This window comes from Ambystoma mexicanum, chromosome 4q (genome assembly GCF_040938575.1).
Source record: "Ambystoma mexicanum isolate Mex_15411 chromosome 4q, UKY_AmexF1_1, whole genome shotgun sequence".
Classification (NCBI taxonomy): Eukaryota; Metazoa; Chordata; class Amphibia; order Caudata; family Ambystomatidae; genus Ambystoma; species Ambystoma mexicanum.
The window spans coordinates 716,542,691-716,558,206 of NC_090928.1; the positions used below are offsets into that span (position 1 = coordinate 716,542,691).

The 15,516-nt window shown below is 48.6% G+C and overlaps 1 pseudogene; it reads left to right on the top strand.

The window, feature by feature from the left end:
- The first annotated feature begins 917 nt into the window (after positions 1–917).
- LOC138467282 (vacuole membrane protein 1 pseudogene) lies at positions 918–1,505 on the top strand (annotated as a pseudogene).
- The last annotated feature ends 14,011 nt before the right edge of the window (positions 1,506–15,516 follow it).

Genomic DNA, 15,516 nt, shown 5'->3' on the forward strand with positions numbered 1-15,516 from the left:
TGTTCTATTGCACCTTTCTGTAGCAGGGTTAAAACTTCCTGCAACAGGAGCGGGTCTGGATTTTTGGTAGAGTTGTATTCCGGTGGGTGATTCTGAGGTTTCTTTAGAAAAGGAAGGCAGTAACCTTGGGATACTGTTTCCAGTGCCCAAACATCTGAAGTAATGCCCCGCCATTCTTTCAGATGCTGTGAGATCCTGCCTCCCACTGGGGTCTTGTGAGTCAAAACCTCAGAGTGGTTTTGCGGCAGCTCCAGCAGCGGCTGAAGGGACAGATGCTGCTGCTGGGGCAGATCTAGCGCCTCTTCCTCACCCCCGAGGAAATTGTCTTTGCCCCCTTTGATTGGCCTGTCCCCTTCCTCTCCCAAAGGAGGAGTAAAAACGAAAGGGACGACCCCTCCAGGAAGATGAGCCTGTGTAGGGGCGTTGATAAGGTTGTCGTATAGCGGCACTAAGTGACTTTGCCGCTGCCTTGGAGGTCTGCAGCTTCTCCAAACTTTCATCCGCCTTGCTGCCAAACAACCTCGAGCCATCAAATGGCATGTTAAGAAGTCTAGATTGAACATCTGGTGCAAAACCTGACTTCCTTAGCCATGCAAATCTGCGTAGCACTGCGCTAGACGCCATGGACCTGCTGATACTGTCAGCAGTGTCCAAACCTGCTTGAAGGCATTCCCCCAAAGCCTCCTTACCATCCTTAATTATGGATAGGAAACCATCACGTTCCTCTCCTTCCGGGATGTGTTGAGCTGCCGCTGACATGCAGTCCCACAGAGTATAATTAAATCTAGTCAATGTACAAGATACATTGGTAGACCTCAAAGCCATGCTCCCTGATGTAAAGATCTTTTTCGACCAAGTATCTATTTTCTTGTCATCCCTATCAGGGGGAATAGTGGGGTATGCTGCATTTTTTGTTGATGTGGCTGCTTGAACTACCAGACTCTCAGGAGAAGGATGTTTACTCAAATACTCTGAGTCCACACATTGCCTCTGTGATGCTAGCTGCCTACGAATGTGACTCTGTTCACTTCCCGGAACCTCCATACCCAGACACAATTATTTGCCCACCCACGGAAATGGCTGAAGGGGCCATTACTTTGTGGACAATCATCTCGAAAGTTTGGTTGGAGGCCTGTATGTGGGGTGCTGGCACTGCTATTGGCGAGTTACTGCCTTACTTCATGGCCCGGGCGGCCAGACTCCCCGGGGCTGACCCAGATGATGAGGAGTATGAAGAATTTGAAGAGATGTTGGATCATGCACAAACCTCACAAGATTTAGCTTCCAGAGCCAGACTTGCAGTGCAGAACCTCGTTCAGAAGGTTGGATTCTTCAGAATTTTGGCCTGTGCTTCAATTCCAAATCCACTCTTTGATTTGGCGGGAATAACATGTGGCCACTTCCTGGTTCTGTTTCGGACCTTTTTCGGTGCAACGCTGATTGGGAAAGCGATCATAAAGATGCATATCCAGAAACTCTTCGTTATCATAGATGAGAATTCCTGATCTCCCAGCAGTTCTTTCAGTAGGTCCTCCACAGCTTTATCCATAGGGCAATGCCCAAAGTGATATGGGAGACCCACTATCCGAATGTTACTCCTTCTAGACCTGGATTCCAGGTCATCACACTTGGACAGGGCCATCTTCAAGTCTGCAGTGACTGTCACCATCTGGGATTTTTGAGTATGCACGTCATCCTCAACTGTACCAATGCGCGTCTCAGCTTCTGTAATTCACGCGCTTACCCATTTCATCTTGCCATTGAGAGTTGCTATGGTAGTTGTCATATCATCCAGTTTGCCAGAAAGGGAAGCAAATCCTGCCTGCATGTTATCCATTATTTTTTTAGGCTGCAGGTCTTGGGAGCCCCTCCCATTGCGCCTTCAGTTCTTTGGGTCTCAGATGATACCTCTGCATGAGGTGGTTTAGCTTGACATGCAAATGCGTCTAACGCGTTTTACCTTTTTTACTCCCTCCCCCTCTAGACATAACTACAGTTTATGATGTCTTCTTGCTTCCAAGCATTGGTAAAAGATATAGGGCCTCATTACGAGCATGGAGGTAATGAAAAAAGGAAGGCGGAATGGTATTACCGGCATCATTAACGGGTCCGGCCCATTACGAGCCGACAACCCGGCAATACCGCCACCGCCCGTACCGTGCCCCTTCTTACCGGCATGCGCACATACACGCGCCCCTTCACGGTGGAAATACCGGGATGCTGCTAACACGAGGACATCACAAGTTACATGCGCATGCACTTACCGGCAGCCCGAAGGCAGTGAATAGGGCCTGCACGATGGCGGCAATACAGGCATCAAGGACCACCCGTAAATAGCAACCTGCAGTCTAGGTAACTGCCACAGGTGCACACAATCACCACAGGTGGAGTCAATGGAGCCTGTCCCAGTACAGACGGAGCACACCCACACACCACACCCCTTCCTACACCAAAATGATCCCACCAGTTGTTCCAATCCTGGGGCTGAAGGATATGCCTGTACTGCTAGACCAGCAACAAAAACTACAACAACAACAACAGGCAGCACAGAGGGGTTGCAGGAGGAGAAGGAGGGTGAGACAGGCCCAGCAAGTCCCACCAGTGCAGCCAGTGGTACCACGTAGCCAGCCACCAATCCCTCACATCAGACCCAGTCCATTCAATCTAACCCCTGAGCAGTTCCACACCCTGTACCGGTTGGACCGGGACACCATCACCACCATAGTGGACATGATACACAACGACATTGTCAGCCTGATAGAAATCCGCACTGGCATACCCCCTCTACTGAAGGTGGTGTCTGTGCCCCACTTACTGGCCACAGGCACCTACCAGTACACAGTGGGCCAGCTGCATGGCATTTCACAACCACTCTTTTCTCGCATGCTGACCCAAATGCTTGATTCCCTCCTGAAGCATGCAAGCATCCACATATCCCTACCACCGACTGGCCAGGAGCTTGCTGACACTAAAGTAGGCTTCCATGCACTGGCAGGCATGCCCAATTGTGTTGGTGCCCTCAACTGCACCCATGTAGAATTGGTGATCCCACATGACAATGAGGTGGTGTACCGCAATTGCAAGCAATTCCACTATATCAATGTGCAGATGGTATGTGACTCCAGCAAGATCATCACACATTGTTGCGCCCGATATCCTGGATGTACACATGATGCCATGGTGCTGCATAACTCCACGCTACCCTGCTACTTGGAGCGACATTCTGGACGACATGTCTGGCTGCTTGGTAAGTTGCCTGACTGGTCCATGGCAGTTCAGTGGGGTTGTGAGATGAGGGGATGCATACTCCACCTGGGTGAGATTGGGGGGGGATGCATACTCCACCTGGGTGAGGTCAGGGGGGATGTATACTCCACCTTGGTGAGATTGGGGGGATGCATACTTCACCTGGGTGAGATTGTGGGGGGGATGCATACTCCACCTGGGTGAAATTGGGGGGTAAGTGGACAATGTACTTACAGCTAAACACTGTTGGCCTGAACATCCCAACCTGAACATGACAAATCAATGGCATACATAAGACCAATGCTGCACAACAATGACAACATGCCAGACGCACAAGCAGGCCACCATGGGTATGTCAAGCGATGGATGACTAAACATGATTACACCTGTGGCAATGCCGCTAGTGGGAATAGGTAGAGAGTACCATACACCGCAAATATGGGTGGCAAGACATTGTTCTGCATCCACAGTACATCCGTAACAGCATGCAAGTGAACACCCTGCATCATCTGTACAACGCAATCCACTCCAGCAGATCATAGTACAGCACACAATGCATCAAATGAACCTGTGTTCATATATCCAGGTACATGTGCCTGTCAACACCAAATAGCTGCAGCCATGGAAGTGATTCCTAAAGGTGTCAGGTTAGATATTGACTCACACATACCTCTTTGTGCTCCCATGAAGGTGATGGTGGCTATCCCTTTAAGCTGTGGCTACATATCTCTGTACGGCATGCGCAGAACAGGCATGAAGAGGAGTACAATCGGGTTCATACCCATACCCGTGTTGTGAATGAGCAGACCTTTAGCCTGTTGAAGGCACGGTTCCGCTGCCTAAGCAGGTCTGGTGGAGCACTCCTTTATGGGCCTGAGAAGGTGGCAAAGATCACCATGGTCTGTGTCATGCTGCACAACATGTGCATCCAGAGAAACATACCACTACCACCTGACATTGACATGCATGCACCGGGTGAGGATGATGAGGATAATGATGATGGAGGAGAAGCAGCACCCCTGGCAGTTCGTGATGCACAAGATGGCTGTGCTGTGCGCCAATAACTGATTGACAATTACTTCTGAACCACAGGGACGTTGATGGTTATGTGTTAGTACTACACTGAGCGCTGGGATCGTCTGGACATGGACACAGGGTGCGTGGGGAGTTGGGCACTGTGCGCTGTCATGGATTGAATAAACCCACACAAAATGAACAATGTCCAGTTATGAAATGAATTTGAACAGAACGGGTGTATTAGGTAAAATAACAATATAGTGATTCCTCTCTCCACCACTCACATGCCCTCCACCCTTCCCCCAAAACACCCAAACGCCACCACCCCCCCAAACACCCCACGCCCCCCAACACCCCATACCCCCCAAACACCCCGTACACCCAATAAACACCCACAATATCCCCCAAACACCACCAACACCACCTCCCCCCTCACTCATTGTCATCCCACACACAATGTGGTTGGACCAGCTATTTCCGGCCTCTTTTCGGGTCTGGGGGAAGCATTTCCGTGTGCCTTGCACTGCGCCTCATCATCCTCACAGGACTTGAGGGAGTCAAGCTTGAAGTTGTGGTCGATGGGGTGGAGGTGGATGGATTTGGCACCGCCGGTGCAGGTTGTTGCTGCTGCATATGTTCCAGCATTCTGCTAAGGACCTGTGTCACCGCCCCTAAACTGTCACGAATAACTATGGCGCTTGAGTTTATGTCCGTTATGGTTGCGGCATTTGCCTCCCGTACTGGCAGACCAGTTCTATCATTGAGTCCTGGGGGGCCTCTACCCTCGACAGGCGTGCCTCCATGTCGGTGGGAGCTGTGGAGGTGGACCGTGCTGTGGCTGGGTGGACCATTGCAGGACTGCCCTCTGACGTGGTGGTCATATGCAGACTTCCCAGTAGAACTGCATGTGCCTGCATTGGGCATGCTTTTGTGCCCTGTGTATACTGCTGGGGGTGGACTGGGGACTTGAAGTATGGGCCCATTTTGCAAGGATGTTGTCGTCCATGTCCTGGGTTTTCTCGGCCTAGACATCGACTTTGCTGAGGGAGGCTGTGGCTGCTGCCTCACCTACAGAACTGGTGCAAACGGACTGCGTACCATCAGCCTTTGCCTCTGCAATTGTTGCTGACTCTGTATTGGCAGTCACGTCGGCTGCTGTATTGTCCTCCTCAGCTGGCCTGGGTTGTACTAGTGCCCTGGGTTGCACTCTGTGCGTTGGTGCATCCCGGGAGTTGGATGGCCCAGTGCCTTCTGGTGTGGCCCTGGATGCCTTAGAGTGTGTCGATGCCCTTGGGGCAGGGTCCTGCCCTTCACTTTCTGCGTCAGTGCCTATGGGGGAACAAGAGATGCAGGGCATAAGTGATTGTGTTACATGCAAGATGCATGATTTGGTGCTGTACACTATTTTATTATTCATGCATTGCATTCTTGTAGGTGTGACACACAGGGTACTTTCAAGGGGGGGCCATATAGGCAAACACCGTGGCATCTCCATTCTGTACTGATGTGTACCAGGTGGCATACAGTTGTATTGTGGTTTGCTTAATGTGTCCAATGATAATGATCCCTGTGTGTTGGGTGTCTGTTGGTAATGGGATTGGCACGCAGCATGCATTTCATTGTGCCAGGCTTTGGGCTATCATAAGGACATGGATCTGTATATATGTGTGTATGATGGGCCATGCATGGGCTTGGTTCATTTTCACATCTGTTGTACTATGTCTTGCTTTGGTTTACTGGGGTTTGCAGGGTCACTCACCTCCATCTCCCATTGTCGCTGCACCGTCTCCATTTCACCGAAGCCCTCAACGGACTCCATATTTATAGTGTTGCTGCAGGTCTCCTCCCATTGCATCAATTTGATGGGTGAGTGGGGCCCCCCGCCTGTAGCCATGGCCTCCCTGTGATTTGATGATAGAATGTTTCACACCCGGAGACGTAGGTTATCCCATCTCTTCTTACAGTCTTTCCCCATGCAGGGGGTTGCGCCTACCGCTGTCACCTTCCACAAAACCTCCTCCCATTTTGTTTTTTTCAGAGTTGCACTTCCCTTTTCAGGTTGCTAGCGAACACCTCATCCGCATGGGCAACCAGCGTATCGGCAAGCATGTTGAGCTCCTCGACGGAGAAGCGCTTCTGGTGTAAGCGGAGGGTGGTCTTGCGGGTTGCCTTAGACATGGTGGATGGTATGGCCCTGTTCTCCACTCTGCAGCACTGCTGTGTTGAGAGGATTGCAATGGATTGTGTTTTTAAAGATGGCCGCCAGCACATTTCCCGTTCCAGCGCCATGACGTTACTTCCGGGTCTGGTATTACAGACCTGGTATTTGCACGATGGTATTACCGGGTCCGTTAATAAGGGGTTGCTCCTAGGCGGAGTCGGTATCGGCAGGTCCCGTGATGGCACTATGGGGGGGTTTGGTGCCCTTTAGCGGCATGGCGGTGCGGCCATTACCGGCATAAGGGATCACGCGTGCTCGCGCTCTCGTAATCACCCGCTATTAGCGGGTTCGAGGGTGCACGGATGCGCTAATACCACCATGCCGGTAATGAATGCGTTTTTACCTCCATGCTCGTAATGAGGCCCACAGTCTTGCTAAGCTTTCTCTGCAGTGTGATTTAAGTATCCTTCACAGAGTTTACAATGTTGCTATGGCTTCAAGTCTAGGAGAAGCAGCCCCAATTCCTTTATTCCACTTTTCTATAGAATTTTCCAGATTGCACTCCATGCACTCCATTGTGGTTTGTTGTGCACCGTCGCCGCCACTCTATTCATATTGCAGGACTCAGCTTCAGTCTATAGTGCCCCCAGTTTTCTCAGCTTATATGTAGGATGCAATTCCACTAAGTGCTCGCTGTTGCCACATGCACTGAGTGGTCTGCACTGACTCCACAATCACATTTTGGCTTCCAATAAGAAAAAACAGTGCCAATCCTTATGTTTCACTATTTTGTAGGAGCATATAAATAGTGCATCACTATAGCGCGCTACAAATGGCCACCAGCACTCTATTCACCCTGCAGGGTTTACACTTATAAGAGGAGGGGAAAAGAGATGCACGATCAGAGCCGGGCCCACATGGCTTCACTATTTCCCAGATGAAGTACCTTAAAATATAATATGTGTGTTCAGTGCAGCATCTGGGTTCCACATTCCTTCTGCCTCTCACCACCATCGGATAACAGTCACAAAGTCTCTGCATCTCAGGAGGCTAGCCAGGCAGCGTACTTAACATTGTTGCCATTATTTCCCTCCTTCCACGCCAGTCAATCACATTGCTTATCTCTCTGACGATCCAAGCTCCATTCTGTCCCTCCGGATAACACATAGATACGTTCCGGGCACCTAGTCCTTGGAGCCACTGCAGATAGAAAAAGGCAGTATGTTATTAGCAGGCTCTCTGACATCAATATGAGGCATCTCATATGGGGTGTTCAGAGATAAGCAGCCATCTTGCAGCTGCTCAACAGCCCCTCCAGTCCAGGTGCACTTCCAATGATCCCTGCCTCGACGCCAGTAAGACTGAGATCCTTCCAATTGGGACGCCTGCTCCCTTTTTCTTCCCCTCACTCTGGCCTTCCTCTATGGGCTCTCCACCTTTTCCATCATCATCTGAAGCCAGAAACCTTGGAGTCATCTTCAACTCCTCTCTTTCTTTCCTGCCACCCATCAGGACATTCCCTAGAAATCCAACTTTCAACTCTTCCTTCTGAAAGGAATTCTCCCTTTTCTCACTTTTTCCCAAAATTCAATGTTACCAGAGCTCTGGCTCTCTCTAGTCTAGACTACGGCAGTAGCCTTCTTTTGAATCTACCCACTTCCTCTCTACGCCCCCTCCAGCTAATCTAGAATAGGGCAGCAAGAATTAGCCTTGGCTTTGCGGCCAGAGACTGCATCTCTCCTGCCCAAAAATCTCTTCAATGTCTCTGGGTTACTGAAAGGATCAAGTTAAAATCCCTCTGCATCATCCATAAGGCTGTCCGGGGCTAGGGACCACGCCATCTGCAGGTCACCCTTACTAAATACTCTCCCTCTAGACCTCTACATTCCTCCGGTACCAACTCTCTGTGTGTAAAGTGTTTCACTAAACAGAGGGTTGGTGGCCGATCTCTTTCCTCAGCTGGCTCCCTCTTATGGAACAGCCTCCCACTTCCTCTTTATCTTGAGCCGTTCCTCCACAAATTCCAGAAGCTCCTCAAGACTTTCCTTTTGACCCCCTCCCTCCCTTCCTCCCTCTGCTAATATCACAGTCGATGTGATGGGTGACCAGGGTCCTTATGTGTCCTTCGGTGCCCTGGCCTCAACACCCAGTCACCTTCAGCCTCCGCCTACACACAGCACTTACTTTGGTACTTACTGGCCTTAACCACAGATCTATGTTATCACTGCGACAACATACAATTGCGACGGTCGAAAATGCTGACTTTTTTTGTTTTTTTTTTATCATTAAACCCCCTTTACACCACATAGATATGTGGGGGGAGCCCCCCTGCAGCCCCACATATTAATATAATATCCCATACCACCCACATATATATATGTGGTGTAAAGGGGGTGTTTAAAAAATAATAAGTCGGGTATTTCGGCCGTCACAATTGTGAGGGTGACATTTTGGGCCATTTCCCTTTGCCACTGTAGACCTGCACTTATCCATCTATTTTTTTTTTACAGATGAACGTTCTCTAGAACTTCCTACTCTGGGCACTTACACCTGCTGCTCACTCATGAGCATGGGTACTCCAGCACTTAAACCCCTCTCCCTCTTCTCCTCTCCTCTCGCTGCACTTCTTTTATTCATTGTTTTTCTAGCCCATGTTCCCTCCATGATAGCCTGTGGGTGCTTTGAACTAGGTATTTTTCTATTTTATTGCAGGCCGAACCAACAAAGATACAGATAGCTGGACCTACATCTAAATGGAGAAAAGAAAAGTGATGTGTAATTGAAGTTAAAATTATGCATATGGCTTGATATTGCCATAAGTGCTATGGGGAAATCATAATTGTTAGCTCGGGAACCATGATTCTCATAAAAATGATTCAAATATTTCTGAAAGTCTTATGAAAAGACCTATCCAATGACACAACGTTCGCAATAATTCAACTTTGGGACCCAGAGTTAGAAGCTAAAATGTGATTCTAGTGTCCCAGAAAAAGTCACGGAGCTGAGAACCGGGAAGATGGTAGCTTATTAAATTAGATAATTGTCATACTTTTTGAAGAAATAACAAAATTCTACTATTCGCACCTGCAACCCTGTGTCAAATAGAGACACAGCACCTTACGTCCGTCATGATCAGACCACTTCAAAAATGTATAGTTTGTGACGCTTATTTGTAAATTGGAAAAAGTTGTCATGTTGTAGATTTTTAAGTTCATAAAGGAATGGCTCAGAAATTCTAATGCAGATGTGTGGGGTTACACTTCCCAGAGATGGAACCTAATAACCTCCGGACCAATCAGAGGGAAGAGGTGAGGCCTTGATTGAGGGGGAGGACAAATAGATTTCCAATCCAAATCATGAACCAATAAGCTGGCACCTGATCATTTAGATATTTTGTGGTGTGATTAGGGGTTTAAAAAGAGAAGAACAATGGGAAATAGGGGAGAGCTGTCTGAAATGTTCTGAGTGGGAACTGCTGAACAATTGCTGGAGAACCAACATTGCCTGGCAGACAGAAGGGGCAGAAAAATCAGGAAAAGAGACACAGGCTGGGTTTCCATAATCATAACCAGGAGAGGCAAAGAGAGGGATTGATGTTGAAGTGAAGTCACTGATTGAAAAGGCAAACCCTCTACTGAGAGTGTGAAAGAGACTGCAAATTGAAGAAAGATTTTTCACTGAAGGGTGGCAAAGGAAAAAGGTTTACTGCATTTTGGGGAGGAAAATAATTCCCTTCATTGAGTGTTGCCCCATGAATACCTACTACATAAATGGTTGCTCATGCCAGGATATAGCTTTCTGTTTTGAGTCATGACAAGTGCATTGTTAACAAGCTATTCATAGTAGTGCAATGCCAGTAAGGTGCTTGGCAGGTTGTTGATGCATTGTTAAAATGCCACAGTTCGCAGGAACCCTGAAAATCAGGGAGGTGTAAAGAAGTGAAATATTGTGTAGCATTCATGCAAATCTAGTGTGATTTGGTATTATTGATTGTTGAAATCTTGCAGGAATAAGTGCAAGGTTTTTGGTTCCTGTGACTATAATGTTGCAAACATCCAAATGAGTGTTAGTGAAATGGAGGAACACAGAAAACATCTCCTAGCTAAGCGTCTTGTTTGTGGAGAGTGGCCAGAGCAGGAGGCGGGGTGCTGGCAGGCCAGACCGGTACAAGAATTTACACTAGTAGGCACTGTCATTTACCGGCAAAGTTGTATTTCTGTTTGTGATTATTAAAAGAGGGATGGCAAAATAAAAGGGCTAGTCTGCTGCAAGCTTAGCAATCACTTGCACAATTAGAAGATAAATTACAACAAAGCAATATGCTAGAGCTCAAATATAAAAACATCATTGAGCAACTCAAAAATGAGCAACAAATCCACTAACAAGGCAGTGTACAGCGAGAAATTTAGTTATCTGCACTGCAAGACACAGAGCGTAGAAACCATAACCCACCTTCAATTGAATGAGCAGAACAGCCAAAAGAGAATATTGTTTTTTTTTATCAAAGATTTTTTATTGATTTTACAACATAAAAAGGACACAACAACATTACATGCATCTCTCCATCTCTCAGGGCAGGGAGCAAGGGAGTAGGGAAAGAGAAAGAGAGTGCAACAGGACAAAGAACTAATAAAAATAAAATAAAAAAAAAATTCATAACTTGATATCAGGGACTACCGTCCAGCGGACCATTGCATTTGGCAAAACAAGGGCAACTAGTGGCGTAGTCTATACATAGTTGGCTCGCTTACTCGACATCGCAGAGCCCTTGACCACCTCAGCATCTGCAGTGCCAGGTCTGACAGTTAACTGGCGTCCTCCCATCGACTCCATATTTTGTTCGCTTTTTGTGGACAGCCCCTTGCTGCGTATACCCGGAGTTCCATCCCAGCGCAGATGTCCACGTCTGTGACCCATTGTTCGTAGCTCAGAGCTCGTTCCGAGCCCCACAGTTGTGCTATGTTCCGCCGGAGCACGGCAGTTGCGGTGGAGCAGAGTAGTTTTTCGTAGCGGGACAGATCGGATTCAGCTGAGATCCCCAATAGAAGGTATTTTGGACCTCTTTGTATTGACTTGCCTGTTACACTGGACAGTTTGTCACAGCATCTCCACCAGAGCTGTTGAACTTTAAGGCATTCCCATAGAATATGGCAGAAGGTACCTTCCTCGCGTTTGCAGCATAGACATTGTGCGTCCGTTGTCTTACCCCACAGGAAAAGGGCCACTCGTGGGTAGTAGACACGGTGCAGGATCTTCAATTGTACCAGTCTGAGTCTCGAAGAGATGGTTACCTCACGAGGGTACAACAGGGTCTCGACCCAGTCTTCTGGCAATCAGGGTCTGATTGCTCCACCCTGTTTTTCAGACTGGTTAGTTCTGATGTTGCAAAGGATGTTATCACATTGTACATGGTAGAGGTGACCTTCTGCGCCACACGATCCAGTACTATATTACGCTCCATCGGAGAGCTTTCCGGTATGTCTTGTGCGTTCTGCCGATGGATGCTCCAGGCGTGTTGCAGTTGCGTGTGGTGGTACCTTTCTGTGGGTGGCAAGGAGAATTCCATCTGTAACGTTTCAAACTGTACCAGCTTGTCTTCCCGCAACACAGCCGCAATGGTGGTAATTCCTTGCTGTACCCATTTGGGCCATCTAGGCAATTTTTGTAGTTCTGGGAGGCAATAGTTGTTCCATAGGGGTTGGGCCAATGTCAGTTTCCCGTCCCACCCTAGGTGTCGGTGTGCTTCCCTCCAAATTCTCACGATATGCGTCGCCATATCCAGTTTTGGTGTGTGGCTCAGACGACCGTAGAGATGCTCCAGTGGTATTGATGTACCAGGAGAGTGGATGGCTTTGACGTGTGGGAGGCCCTTGTCTCCATGCAGCATGTAATTCACTACTGCCATCTGGCCAGCCGGTATTACCCAAATTGGGTTTGGTAATATATATATATAGGGGTTGTGGGGGTTTTGGCATTGGGTGAGGGGTTATGGGGGGTTTTCTCCCACATATATGTTACAATTGACCTTCACAATTCGGTCTATTGTGAAAAGGTAAATTGTCATTTGAACAGTTGTAAAACAAACAATTCGTATACAACCGGCCAGCCCAGTAGTATGTCTGCAATCTGGGCAGTCCGATCCCCCCTTCCCAGATAGACCTCTAGAGAGTGGAAAGCGCAATCCGGGGATGTGCCCCCCCCCCCCACAGCAGTTTTCGGAGGATGCAGTCGAGTTTGTGAAATTCTTGCTGTGGAATGTATAGCGGGACGTTCTGTAGAATGTACAAGAATTTGGGGAGAGCAATCATTTTAAACAATGCAGCTCTACCCATCAGCGTTAGTGGTAGAGAGATCCAGTGGCGGGTGTCTTCTGCGAATCTTATTACAAAGGGGGAGAGATTCAAGGATGTATATTCTGCTAGGTGCTGCGTGATACGTATTCCAAGGTATTTGAATTGCTCTGTTTCGATCTGGTAGGGGCCATTTGCCAGACTCATCACTGACAAGTCTCCGATGGGGAATAGGATGGATTTGTCCCGATTCACCCGTAGGCCACTAAAAGCCCCGTATCACTTGAGCAAGTGCGTGATTCTGGAGCAGGCATCGTCTGGGTCTTTCAGATAGATGAGCAGGTTATCAGCATAAAGCGACACTCTGTCCTCCCAGGTTTCGGATCAGCGGAAGCCCTCCCAAGTTGGGGTGTTTCGCAGGAGAATTGCCAGGGGTTCAATTGCGATCGCAAAGATCAGGGCTGATAGTGGGCAGTCCTGCCTCGTGACTCTCCTCAGCCCGAAAGGGTCTGATTGCCAGCCATTAACCGTAGTCCTGGCCATTGGACATTTATATAACAGACGCACCCAGCTCATGAAGTTCTCGCCAAAGCCCATTCGTTCCATTATGATCCAGATTGCCTCCCACCTCAATGAATCGAAGGCCTTTTCAAAGTCAATTGCGAGTAAAGCTAGAGGGCCTTGTATGCTGCCAGCTCTTTCAAGGGCTGAGAATAGTCTGTAGAGGTTCATCTGTGTTGACCTCTGTGGCATGAAGCCACACTGGTCCGGGTGGTTCAGGGAGGGGACCACCTGTTGTATGCGGTCTGCAAGTACTTTTGCCAGTATCTTTGTTTCACTGTTGATGAGTGAAACAGGCCTGTAAGAGCTGCAGTTTTCAGGGGGTTTGTCCGGTTTGGGTATTGCTATTATTGTTGCCTCTTGTAGGTCTGGTGGGAGAATGCCTTTTTCTCACGCATATTGGTACATCGTAACAGGTGTGGGGCGATCACATTGGTTCCCACCTTTCGCCACAGCTCGACTGGGAAGCCATTAGGTCCTGTGGACTTGCCGGTTTGAAGACCAGCTATTGCGCTTAGGATCTCATCCTCCGTGATGTCCCTCTCCAGTAATTTCTGTTGCACTGCGTTTAGGGTGGGAACGTCGATTTCCTCCATAATCGTGGTATCTATATGAGTGATGGGTTCCCTGTATAACTCAGTATAGTATTCTGCGAAGCCTTGCGTTATGTCTCGATCTGTTACGCGGGTGTTTGACCCTCCCATCTCCAGCCACCAGACATGGCTGTGTCCTTGCTCCTTCTTTTCCAGCCATGCCAGCATCTTGCTGGCTTTGTCTCCTGTTTCGTAGATTCTCGCACGCATTGCAGTATGCGCGTGCCTTGCATTGTCCATTGCTGCGTTTTGAAGTTTCTTTTGTGCTAGGAGCAGCATGCGGTTTGTATCCGGCGTGTCCTCGCTTATGTGTCTTTCCTCCGACTGCTTCAACTGCTGTTCCGCTTCAGTTATCGTGCGCAGTTGTTTTCTCTTTTTTGCAGTCATCCAGGATATTAACTCGCCCCTTAGTACTGACTTGCAGGCATCCCACGATATTTCTCTCCTGGAGCTTATCTACTAACTCAGGGTCACCCAGGTAATAATTATTTAACCGCCAGCTCGGTGGGGGGAGCAGCCTGGATGTTGTGATTTTTATTTCCAGGGGGGAATGATCGGAGATACCTCTAGGGAGAAGGTTTATTTCTTGGTCCCTGTGCAGATCGGATGCTGGGATGAAAAGGTAATCCAGCCTAGATAGGGAGGCATGTACCCCTGAGTGAAAAGAGTATTCCCTAGTGTCCGGATGGAGTTCTCTCCACACATCACATAGGCCAAGTGCATTGGCAAATGTGGCGAGTTTAGTGGGAGTGTTGGGGTTCCTGTTACGCAGGTGCGATCGGTCCAGGACTGCGTTCATGACTTCATTGAAGTCTCCACTCAGTATCATGAGGTCCGAGGTATCATTCGCAATCAGCGGGGCAATGTCTGCGAGTAGGGGGTTTAATAGGGCTGGTGGTGTGTAGATGGCCAGCAATGAGTGTTCCCATAACGTACCCATCACATAAAGATATCTGCCACCGGTGTTTTGAATCACCGTGCTGAGACGGAAAGGCAAATTTGTATGTATCAGGATCATGACCCCCCCTTGAGCCCATCATGAAACCTGAGTGGAGTGCTAGCCTATAATTTGTGCGTTTAAACAGATTGCATACTGTGCCTGTGAGGTAGGTCTCAGACAGAAGCACTATGTCTGGTGCCTGCCTGTTTAGGAATTGCTGTACCAGGCGTCGCTTAACCGTGTTGCCAAGACCGTTGACGTTCCACATCATAAGTCGGAGTGTTCTGGAGGTGTTAGTGATATTGCTATGTGATGCCATGTTAGCTTGTGGTATTGGAGGTGCGTGTTGCTTTTGGCGATGCTGTGCGTCAGCCGAGCTTGAGCCCTTGAGTGATGACCATCTTGCCGTGCCCCTCTATGCCATGTGTCCGAGTGGTCCTGCATCTAACTAAACTTAACAAACCCATTACCCCCCACCCTATACTCTTCCCAACTAGAAGCATTGGTCGCCCAAACCTAAGAAGTTAAGGTATCAACTGGAAACCTTACATGCAATAAACTCAGTTCAGATATGGGTATTGCTCCCTAACGTTATGTGATCAGGTGTTGGCACCTCTTGAACTGTTCTGCGGTGCGTCTATGGGGGGGCCCCATCTGACATGAGACTGCGAGACATCCTCACGGCCGTAACTTGGGGAATACATTAGC